Genomic DNA, 11,282 nt, shown 5'->3' with positions numbered 1-11,282 from the left:
AGTTCTTGAATTCCTTCCAGCCTTTTGGTAATTTTTCAATTAAGGCTGCAACTTAGAAGGATTCACTGAGAGACATACCTTTTGCGTGAATGTCATGCAGAATGAGTTTGAAATCTTGAGCTTGGCTTATCACAGTTTTTGAATCAACCATTACAAAATCCAGGAATCTGCCAACCACAAATTTCTTTGAGCCGGCATCTTTCGTTTTGTACTTTTTCTCCAACGATTCCCAAAGTTCCTTTGTTGTATTGATTGGACTGTAGACGTTGGATAATGTGTTGTCAAGTCCGTTCAAGATGTAGTTCCGGCAAAGGAAATCGGCATGTTTCCAAGCATCAACCGTAGCAACCACTTGCCGGTCGGTTTCATCCTCTTTCAGGATAGGAGCATCTTCACCAAGGAAATGAGCCAAGTTCAGAGTTGTAAGATAGAACAACATTTTCTGTTGCCATCTTTTAAAGTCAGTTCCTGAGAACTTCTCTGGCTTTTCACCGTGATTTACCGGTACTGTTATAACATGAGAGGGGGTTGGCGTCATTGCAGCCACCATAGTAGTACTTGTTTGGGCATTAGTTTCAATAGCCATCGATGCTAATTTATAAAACAAAATTATAATTAGAATTTACACTACACAGAAAATCAAACCAAATTCACAGAATTAAATTCTGTAAAAAATAAAAGAAACAAGAATGTAACTTTTATTTCTAATTAATTTGAAAATAAATTAAAATTTTATTCAACCAAATTAATTCCACACAAGAAATTAAATTCTTGTGAAATAAAAGAAATAAGAATATAACTTTTATTTTTCAATTAATTTGAAAATAAAATAAAATTTTATTCAACCAAATTAATTTCACACAGAAAATTAATTTCTGTAGCACTTCAAAAATTAAAATACTAAAACAGAATTTTAAGTAATGAAAACTCAAAAAATAATTTCTAAAACCCAAAATTAATTTCTGAAAAAATTCCACAAAAATACATTCTGAATTGTTAATGACACCAGTATCGTACTACTAGTTGTCAAAGAAAATAGACAGTATATTACTACTATCTGTCAAATAGCATATAATCACTATTTGTTTTTCCAACCAAAATATTATTTTGAAACTCCACAAAAAATAATTTTCTTAAAAGAAGAAAGAGAAAAGGAAACAAACAAAAAATTCTGTAAACAAAATAATTCAAATATGTTTTAAGATTGTTGGAACAATCTTCTGTGTAAATAAAATAAATTAAAACTAAATCAAACAAAATAAATAAATAACATACCAAATTTATTTATCGAACCGAATTAAAAATAAAAGACCAAGTCGAGTATGTGACACTCTGTCCTTAAGACAGATTCGCCCTGCTACGGTGCTTACGGTTGAGTGGCGTCTATCTCCCAGGATACAATGATCTTCACAAATTGTAGTAGCACTCCAAACAATTTGTTCGGCGAACCAAACCTGTGTTGTAACTCTCTGATAATTTAATCTAAATCTAATATATGAAGAATAAATGCGGTAGAGCAAAATCTGGACAAAAAAGGCCAAGAGCAGACTGATTTTCGGATCTTGAACAATGCTGGACAGTGCTGGTATATATAGAGCCGAACAGGTGCAAAATTTTGAACTGAACAGGTGTGTTTTGAATTGAACAGATATGAGTTTAAATTCAAACAGATTTGAAACTGTTTCAACAGATGCAGCAGTTAAAAACCTGTTCCGAAACTGCCTCGACAGTTTGGAATTCAAATCTGTCCAAAATTAAACTTGTTCGGGTTCAACAGAAAAAACCTGTTTGGACTATTATAAAAGTTGTGGAATTTATCTGAAAGATATGAACAAAAAAATTTGAATTTCAAATTCAAATTCGGAATTTAAATTCCCGCAAATTATTTTTGAAAAAAATTCAAATGAATTTTGTCCAAAAAATTAATACAAGAACCGACCCGATCCACAACCCATAACCCACAACCCACACCCACACCCGGCTCGGCCGGACGGACGGACGGCGTGCGTGTGGTGGTTTGGGCTAAGATTCACTTTGTCCATAACTCCCTCCTTCTACAAACTTAGGGTGCCCCTTGTGGCCCAACGCAAGTATTGTAGGCTAGAGCTTATAAACTCAACAAAACTCTTTTCAAGTTTCAATATGGGACAAGCCTCACAAGGAAACCTACATTCAAAACTTAAATGTTCAATTCCACGCACCCGAAAACGACGTCATGTTCCCATTCACTCATAAATGGTTTTGACGAACCATCTTCACCGTGTGACTTGCCACGCGGCAAGAAACATTTCACCTTTTCGGACCCGCCCCAAAAGATGTTTGGGGCCCACTCAATTTTGTGCTCAAAGTCGGCCTAAAATATGCCTATATTAACCATTTTTCCAACATGAATATATTACCTTCGAGGATTTACATGGAAAAAAAACCAATTATTAGTTTGATAAAAAAATAAAAAAATAAATAAATACCTTCGAATGTTAGTCACATGCCATACGTATTGGCATACTTCATTACCACACCGTTATATATTTCGAAGTAATTTACCAATCAATGTTAATATTAATGGTTTTTGTATTGAAGCCACATTTTTTGGTATTTTAGTCTTCTTGAAATAGCTTTGAAGTTTCATAGGCCTATGAAGCATGGCACGGGTGCCTTTAAAGCATGATTTTGGCCCGCTATTGACTTATTCGACGCATGCTTTTATATGTTATTGACACCTCTGAGCATGATATTGGTCCATTACCCCAAAAAATATTTTTACATGCAGAATTGTTTGTTGTTTACATTTTGAAAGTCACATGTCTATGTTTCTGGACATGTGTTTATGTCAAATAGATTGGCTAAGTGTTCCTAACTTGGCCTATAATAAGTTTGTGAATGTATGATGTTATTTGGGGTTACATGCAAACATAAAGTTCTATGACATATGATACATTGCATCCATAAAGAACACATGTTGGCTTTGAAAACCCACATTTGAAGCTCTAAAGGTCTCCCTCAAAGTTTTTGTTAAAGTGTGTGGTGACATTTTCGAAGCAAAGTTTGTTCCTCTAGCATCACTCTTGACCTTCAAAGAGAGGTTTTGGCCCCTTGAAACTTCATTGTAAGTGTCTTCAAAAGATGACGCTCGTCCTATGTCAATGTCTTCAACTTTCAAGGGTGGTTTTGATCTTTCGAAGCTTTGCCGCAAGACCTTCGAATGATGAATTTGGTTATTTATAAACTCTTTGACTATAAAAGGGTGATTTTTGGTCCTTTATACCACCTTCAAAGCTCGTTATTAGTCCATAATAGCTAGCGTGTGTAACAACTTGTTAAGATGAATCATGAAAATATGAGATTCTGAATGACTCTAAGTGCAAGCATCATCAACCTACTTCAAAAGGTTTCAAGTTTTCTAAGTGTTTGAAGTACAAGTAAAACAAAATTGTTTAATTTCCTTCAAAGGATTGATGCCAATTCGAAGCACATATGTAATAATCCTTCAAGGCATATATATAATTCGAGACATCCAGTTATAATTTCATGCTCATTCGAAGCACTTTATTGGTGCTATTATATCATTCGAAGCACTTTGTTGATATTATTCGAAGTACTTTGTTGCTTAGATTAGTCATGTGCTTGGTTCGGCCCTTCAAATCATTTTTAATGGCCGTGGAGGGTAATGTTGGCACCATAAATTTACAATTTTATTATTTTTTATTTATATAATTGTAGGACATGTGACACCCTCTTACTCATTTGGAGGTTATGAGAAGTTATGAAATGTGGAAAGATGATGGATAATGAAGTGAAGAACATGGAGCATGAAATGAAGGTTGAAGGAAGTTATGGAAGATCATGGATGATGAAATGGAGGATGTGGAAGAGTGAGTAGTTTTAGGTAATTTTTTTCCTACAAATATTTACCTATAAATAACCATTCATGGCTACATTGTAAAGGATCTAGAACTCAAATCAAAGACAATTGATTTCTAATTTTATTGTCATTCATATTTCTTATACTTCATTTTCTGCACTTTATTTATGCATTTCATTTTCGAAACATAAGAGTAGAGGTAAATTTTTTGCACTTTATTTTATGCACTTTTTTTTTGAAGCATAAGAGTAAAGGTAAATTAATAGTTAGTTTGATTGTTCACTCAATCACCCCGATTGTTCACTCAATCATCTTTCTCCGTCTCCCTCATTCTCTTGGCAATTTTGAAGTCCTTTTCATTGAGGCAAAAGAACTGTCAACACAATTGCTTCATAATTAGTTTAAATTTAATCTGTATGGATTTTTCAATTCTTACTAGCACGTTCGTATTTATGATATTTTTCTTCGTAGGAAAAATAAGCTAACACCTATGTAGCTATTGGATAGTAAAAGTTTTAGTATATTTATGAATGTGAAATTTTATTATTTTTGAAAGAAAAAAATTGTTAAAAAGTCCAATTTAATAATTATTTAAGTCGTTAGATCTAGTAGATATTTATTGGTAAGAAGTCCATCATTTGTGAAATAGTTTAATGAGAAATCATTTTATTAGTTTTGGAAGATATTTTGTTTCTAATTTTACCCACTATCTATCTGTTGGATTTTTCTAACTATCTATTGAATTTTCGTTGACTATCTGTTCAAATTTATTTTCTATCTGTTCAAATTTTTTAACTATTTGATCAAATTTGTACTCTTATTTGTTCAATTTTTATTTGTCCAAATTTTTTCTGTATAAATTGTATCTATTCAATTTTTTATTTGTTCATTTTTTTAATTATTCAAATAACAATTCAATTTCTTATTTATGTAGGGGTTGTTTGGAATGTCCTAAATAAGTGCACTTTTTGTCTTTTTAGACTAAAAAGTTGAAAAAAAAAATATGGATGTTTAGATTAACTTTTTGACTATTTATGAAAAAATATGTATTAAAAAATTGTATAAATTAATGTATAAGAAAAAATTAAGATTGAGAGTTGTGCAGCCATAATTTTTAACTTTTGATAAATAGTAATAACTTTTTAACTTTTTGTGTAACTTTTTGACTTTTTTTTTTACAATTTCCAAACTTGGCCTAAACATTTTCCCTATCTTTTTAATTTTCACTCTCCAGATTCACTTTATCTCTCATCCTCTCTCCCTTAATTTTATGTGTCCGACCCCCTTTCTTAATAACATTAGAAAACTATTAGTCTAGGATTACAAAGCCAATGAAGGGAACGCCAAATATCAGTCACAATGGCAAAAATAAGAAAAAACAAATGAGACAAAAAGAAAAATATGCGGGCCATTTCCCTAAATAAGCCAAAATAGTAAGTCAATTCCCAAACTAAGCCTAGTTTTGAAAGAATTCCCAAAATAGGCTAAATTGCGGTTGTGAACCACGATTTGAACACATATACGTCTCTCTCGCGTGGAAGTGGGGAAATCTTAAAATCGTGGTTACAAAACACGCTTTTGATTAAGAAATCGCGGTTACAAAACACGCTTTTAATTAAATTTTTTTCCCTTTGAACTCGCTGTTACAAACCACGATTTTATCCAAAAAAAATTTTGTTCTGAATTCGCTGTTTAAAACCACGCTTTTATGAAAAAAAAATTTGTTCTGAACTCGCTGTTTATAACCACGATTTTATGAAAAAAATTTTGTTCTAAAATCGCTTTTCTAAACCACGTTTTTGGCAAATTCTTTTTTCATTAAGTGAAATCGTGGTTCACAACCACAATTTTAAAACCTATATATGATCTCCCAGCCCCATGTTTTGCATTCACGCTTGTTACATTTCCTCTCTTCCTCTCCCTGCTGTCTCTCTCTCGGTCTGCTGTCTCTCTCTCGGTCTTACTACTCTCTCTCTCTCTCTTTCGCTCTGACTCCTCTCTCTTTGTCTCTGTGCTCCCTGCTCTCTCTCTCTCGAGCTCCCTCTAATTCAGTACTGTCTCTCTATCGTTGGTATGGCTTCTATCATCTACTTTAATGCGAATAAATTAGGGTTAGGGTTTATATTTGTGAATATATTTGTGTTTGCATTTGTGTTTGTGAAAATGTGAATAAATTAGGGTTAGGGTTCGTGAATGTGGGGTTAGGGTTAGGGTTTATATTTGTGAATAAAATGTTGTGAAATCAGAAATAATAAATTAGGGTTAGGGTTTATATTTGTGAAATTTTAATTATAGATAATTTGTTGAATGTGAATGTTGAATGTGTTGAATTTTAATTATAGATAATTTGTTAAATTTTAATTATAGATAATTTGTTGAATGTGAATGTTGAATGTGTTGAATTTTAATTATAGATAATTTGTTGAATTTGTTTAATTATAGATAATTTGTTGAATTTTAATTATAGATAATCTGTTGAATGTGAAATCTTAAATCTTAAATCTTAAATTGGGGTTAGGGTTAGGGTTTATAATAATAATAATTTTCTTGTATATTATTATCGTAACTAACTTTATAATTTATTGGAAAAAAAATGGCAAAACACAAGAAAATTTAATTTTGTCTACATAAAAATTATCTATAATTAAAATTTTAAAATTTTCTATCCCTTTCTTTCAAAATTTCCAAATTATTATTTTTTTTTCTTTCACTTTCACTTTCTACAAATTTTTCTTTTTAATCAAAACATATTTAAGGAATAATCATGCCATTCCCTTTTATTTTCATTCCAATAAATTACCTTAGTCCTATGCAGCTAAAGTGTAACTAAATATTTACAATAATTTTAATGCTGTTAATTAATTACATAAGAAAAAGAAACGTTAATTTGGCTGTAAAAATTATTATTAACTAGGTGATGTGGAGTAGTAATAACTTAAAATTAATAAAGTAACAAAAACATTTTTGTTCTAAATTTCAATTTTTTAAGTAAGAATAAGAAATTGGAAAGTAAGGAACAAAATTTGTGATAATAAATTGTTATGGAAGTTTTCTCATAATTTCGGCCAGGAACAAATATATATATATATATATATATATATTTTGGAGATAGGGATATGGCAAAATAGAAAAGTCAGATAATTGAATTTTATGTCGGTGTAGGCCTTCTTTCGTTTTCTTATTACATTTTTTTAAAGAGTGATTGTGATTGTTAATATTTTCTATGGGTGACCCTTTAAGTAGTACACTAAAATTTTATTAACAAATTAAAAATCTAACTACTTAGAATGTTGACCCAAAAAACAAAAAAAAAAGAAAGAAAACTTTAAAATATGCCATTGATGCGACATGCCCCTACGATAAGAAAAATTGGTTTGACTAAATTTATGCACTAAATTCAAATCTAATCGTAGTTAAATATAAAAAGTATAGTCTACTTGAATTTCATAGCCCATTTAGGGTTGAATTTCATTTTCAAGTTTTTCCTCCTTAAATTTCATGACATTCCCTTTTATAAATTTGATATAAATAAATGGCTTTTTAGAAGTGATCCACAACAAAATTGATATAAACATTAGGGGTCAAATAATTTGATCCACAAAAAATTAGAAGTCAAAAAATTACTTTTTACCTCTTTGCCAAACGGGAACTTTCAAGTCATCATGGAAAATGCTATTATGAAAACATTTGATATAAAAAAAAAAAAAATGTTTAAGAATTATGTTTGAAAAAATTAAAATATTTGATTTATAAAATGAGTCATTCTCGATAATTTTTACCCACTTGAATTATCCAATTGAGTTATTCTCTATGCGCCTGCATTATGTTTATTCAATTAAGTTTTAACTTTTTATGATAGTCGGATGTCTGAATCAGTTTACGTATTTATCGACTAATCTTACAATCTACACCAAACGTGCCTTCCACGTAGATCCGACAAATCTCAATTAATACCTGTAAACATGACACATACTGAGAGTTCTACTTGAGATCTGAAAGGAGCATACCTAATTTTTAACACATAATGAGAGCTCATTAATATTAATGAAACTCAAGTTTAACTCGATTCAGGTCGATAATTTTTTTGTTATGTTTTTTATATTGCTTAAAATTATGAGAGCTCATTAATTTTTTATTTATGTTATTTCTTACGTTATTTCCCTAAGTTATTTCCTACATTATTTCGTATGAGGTTATTTCCCTAAGTTAGGGAATAATGTCATAGGAAATAACCTACCAAATAACTTTGTCATTAAGGTTCCTGTTGGCAAAAGCTTGAGCAAATAAAAGTAACTTGTCTTTATTTGTCCATAAATCTCACTAATTGGATCACCACTTTTAAAAAATGATGTGAACAATGTTTGAAATAAAAATTGAGAACAAGTCATACAAAATGAGTCGAGTTATTTGAACTCAATGAAAAAAAAAATAATTTCATAGAAAAAGTTACACTCTGATTTAAGATTTTTGTATGACTTGTCAAACTTTGTGCAATCACACTGAATAAATACAATACTTGATACAAATTATAGTATAAAATTATATGAACAGAAAAATAAAAGAAGAATCTTCGTAATGTCTTCGTATTCAAAATTATTGATATATCTGTCTAGGTTACAAATCACGCTTTTAAGGAAATTTTATTTATACATAAATTTTGAAGTAATTATTTTTTTAAAGTAAATCTGATTAAGAAAATTTGATTTATACATAACCATGCTTTTGTTAAGTAATTCTTTCTATCTTCAGAAAACGTGGTTGCAAACCACGGTTTTACTGTTGACCCATGGATAATAATCACTTCTAAGCAAAATGTAAAAATTCAACAAAGAATTCAAAACCAGCACTCATTCTTGTTTGTCACAGACATTCACAAACACTCTCTCTATCCCTCTCTCTGACACAAACACCCACAACATTCACACTCACAACAAACATATATAATTTTTAATATATATAAATTTTATTTTATAAAATTCAGACCAATATTAAATATATATAATAATAATAATTGATAATAGCAAATAATAATCAACTATATAAAATGATTATTTTTTTCCTTTAATTCTTAAAATGTAATTTTTTTTATTTAGGTAAATTACATTGACACCCCTGAGGTTTATGTTTATGACAGTTATAAAATAAATTATTTGAAAAGAAAAATTAAATTAAAAAAAAATTAATTGTTCTGAATTTTATGAAATAAAATTTATATATATTAAAAATTATATATGTTTAATGTGAGTGTGAGTGTTGTGGGTGTGTGTGTCAGAGAGAGAGATACAGAGAGAGTGTGAGTGTCTGTGACAAATAAGAGTGAGTGCTGGTTTTGAATTTTTGTTCAAAATGTGTTTTGAAAACACGTTTTTACATATTTTACTTACAAGCGCGGTCACGAATATGTGTAAATCAAATTTCTTTATGTATAAATAAAGTTTACCAACACTTTATAATTTATATAAACTCACAACCTATACTCATAATTTATGTAATGATTAGAAATTTAGGTAAATTAGAAATATTGTTACTTTGATGTAGGTTGTTACTTTGATGTAAAGTTAGGTTTACCTACACTCATAAGTTTACCTACCTCATAAGATTGTTGGATTTTCCTACACTCATAAGTTTACCTACACTCAAAGTAACAAGATTAACAACTTACATTCATAAGTTTATGTAAATTACTTAGATTTATAATTTATTAATTACCTAAATCAACTTACAGCAATTATATTTATTTAATGATTACAAATGCTGTTACTTTATAATTTATAATAATTTTTTTATAATTTATACAAAATTAATCCAAAATTAATAAAAGATTTTCAGACCTAAAACTTAGCTGAATTTGTTTTAATGTGCACAAGAGCATGATCTTAATCATAATAAATAATGTAAAAAGCATAACAGAAGAACATGATGTTAATTTTGTATGTGTTGTAAGCTTTGTTTCTTAAAAAACTAAAAAATCTAAAGCATTATCATTATTTTAACTCATATTTTAATTCAAAAATCAATACTGCTTGTTGGATTACAATTGCTGATTACTTAAATAAAGTTTTTGCATCACAAGTAATCGTAATTGAATGAGTTAAAATTCATATAATTCTTTTACAAGTACAAGGAGATATAAGTATATTGTTGCTATTTTAATGTTTTTTGTCTTAATTGAAGCAAGTATATGGACACTGTTCCAATTATTTTCTATTGGGGGGAAACATGATTCGGGATCCCGATGAAGGCGTCTCATATGATGCTGAGCCGAAAGGGATATATGCGGTGCAAATTGGCACCACGCTTAGCAATTTGGAGGAGATATTTATGTCAAAGGTGGCAAGTTACGGGGAAAGTGTCCGATTGACCTTCAAATGTAGATATCCTTATCGCCAGTGGCAAATGCACAACAAATACAAGATATTACCGATCAGATCGTGATACAGTTGCACCAGATGATGGAGTTTCACAGCTCACAGTAGTATCCGATCTTCCGCCACAGACAGGATCAGGGGCAGCACAAGCAGTAGAGGGGGGGTCACACTCACAGGCTGCACAGGATACGCATTTATGATTGGGGGAGCCAGATATTCAGAGAGTCTACCGCAGGAGACCGAGGAGGGAGGTCCACGGTCGGGATTGTGGGACTGGGGGTAGGTTAGGGCATTAGTGGGTGTGATGTGGAGTGTATAGTTTATTTTATTTATAGTTTTTGTTATAGTTTTTGTAAATCAAACTTGTACAGATGATGTAAATGTGTCATACTTATTTATTTGAAAAATATAATTTTACAATTTTTTATTCTTACTTGTTTTGATGATTTCCATAAAAATGAAAAGAAAAACAGGAAAAAAAGGATAAGAATTGATAGGATTTTATTATTGAGCGAGATTGGAGGACCACTTGTGTTGCTATAGGTTACTAAAAATTTTATACAAAAAAAATCTGGGAAAAAAATATAAACATTGCATAATGGATAGTTGTGGGGAAAAATATGAGTAAACAGGAAACAAAACAAATACATAATTTTGTTTTCCCTTTTCTTTCACTTTTCTGAATGATTGCATTCACTGTCTTCTTTTCATGTACAAACCAATGATAACCAAACAAAATGTAGACATATATATTTGTTGTTCATATAGCTTAAACGTGTATTTCAACTATTTGTTATATGAACATGTACTTCATTAAGTATCATTATTATATTCCACATCAATAATGCATGAAATCATGAAAGTTTAGTTGAAGTAGCGTTTTTCAAAATAACAATAACGGAGAGAAAGTAACGGTAGAATTACAAGAACTATTCGAAAGCAATTGAAATATCTCCCTTCATTGATAAGTCGTAGATAAACATTAAAAATTGCATGCATTACAGAAATGGTTTGGGCGTTCATCCAAACAATTTCATTCATTATCATCATCA

Source organism: Camellia sinensis, chromosome 4 (genome assembly GCF_055761805.1).
Source record: "Camellia sinensis isolate YWXY chromosome 4, ASM5576180v1, whole genome shotgun sequence".
Classification (NCBI taxonomy): Eukaryota; Viridiplantae; Streptophyta; class Magnoliopsida; order Ericales; family Theaceae; genus Camellia; species Camellia sinensis.
This window is presented reverse-complemented; position numbering follows the sequence as displayed.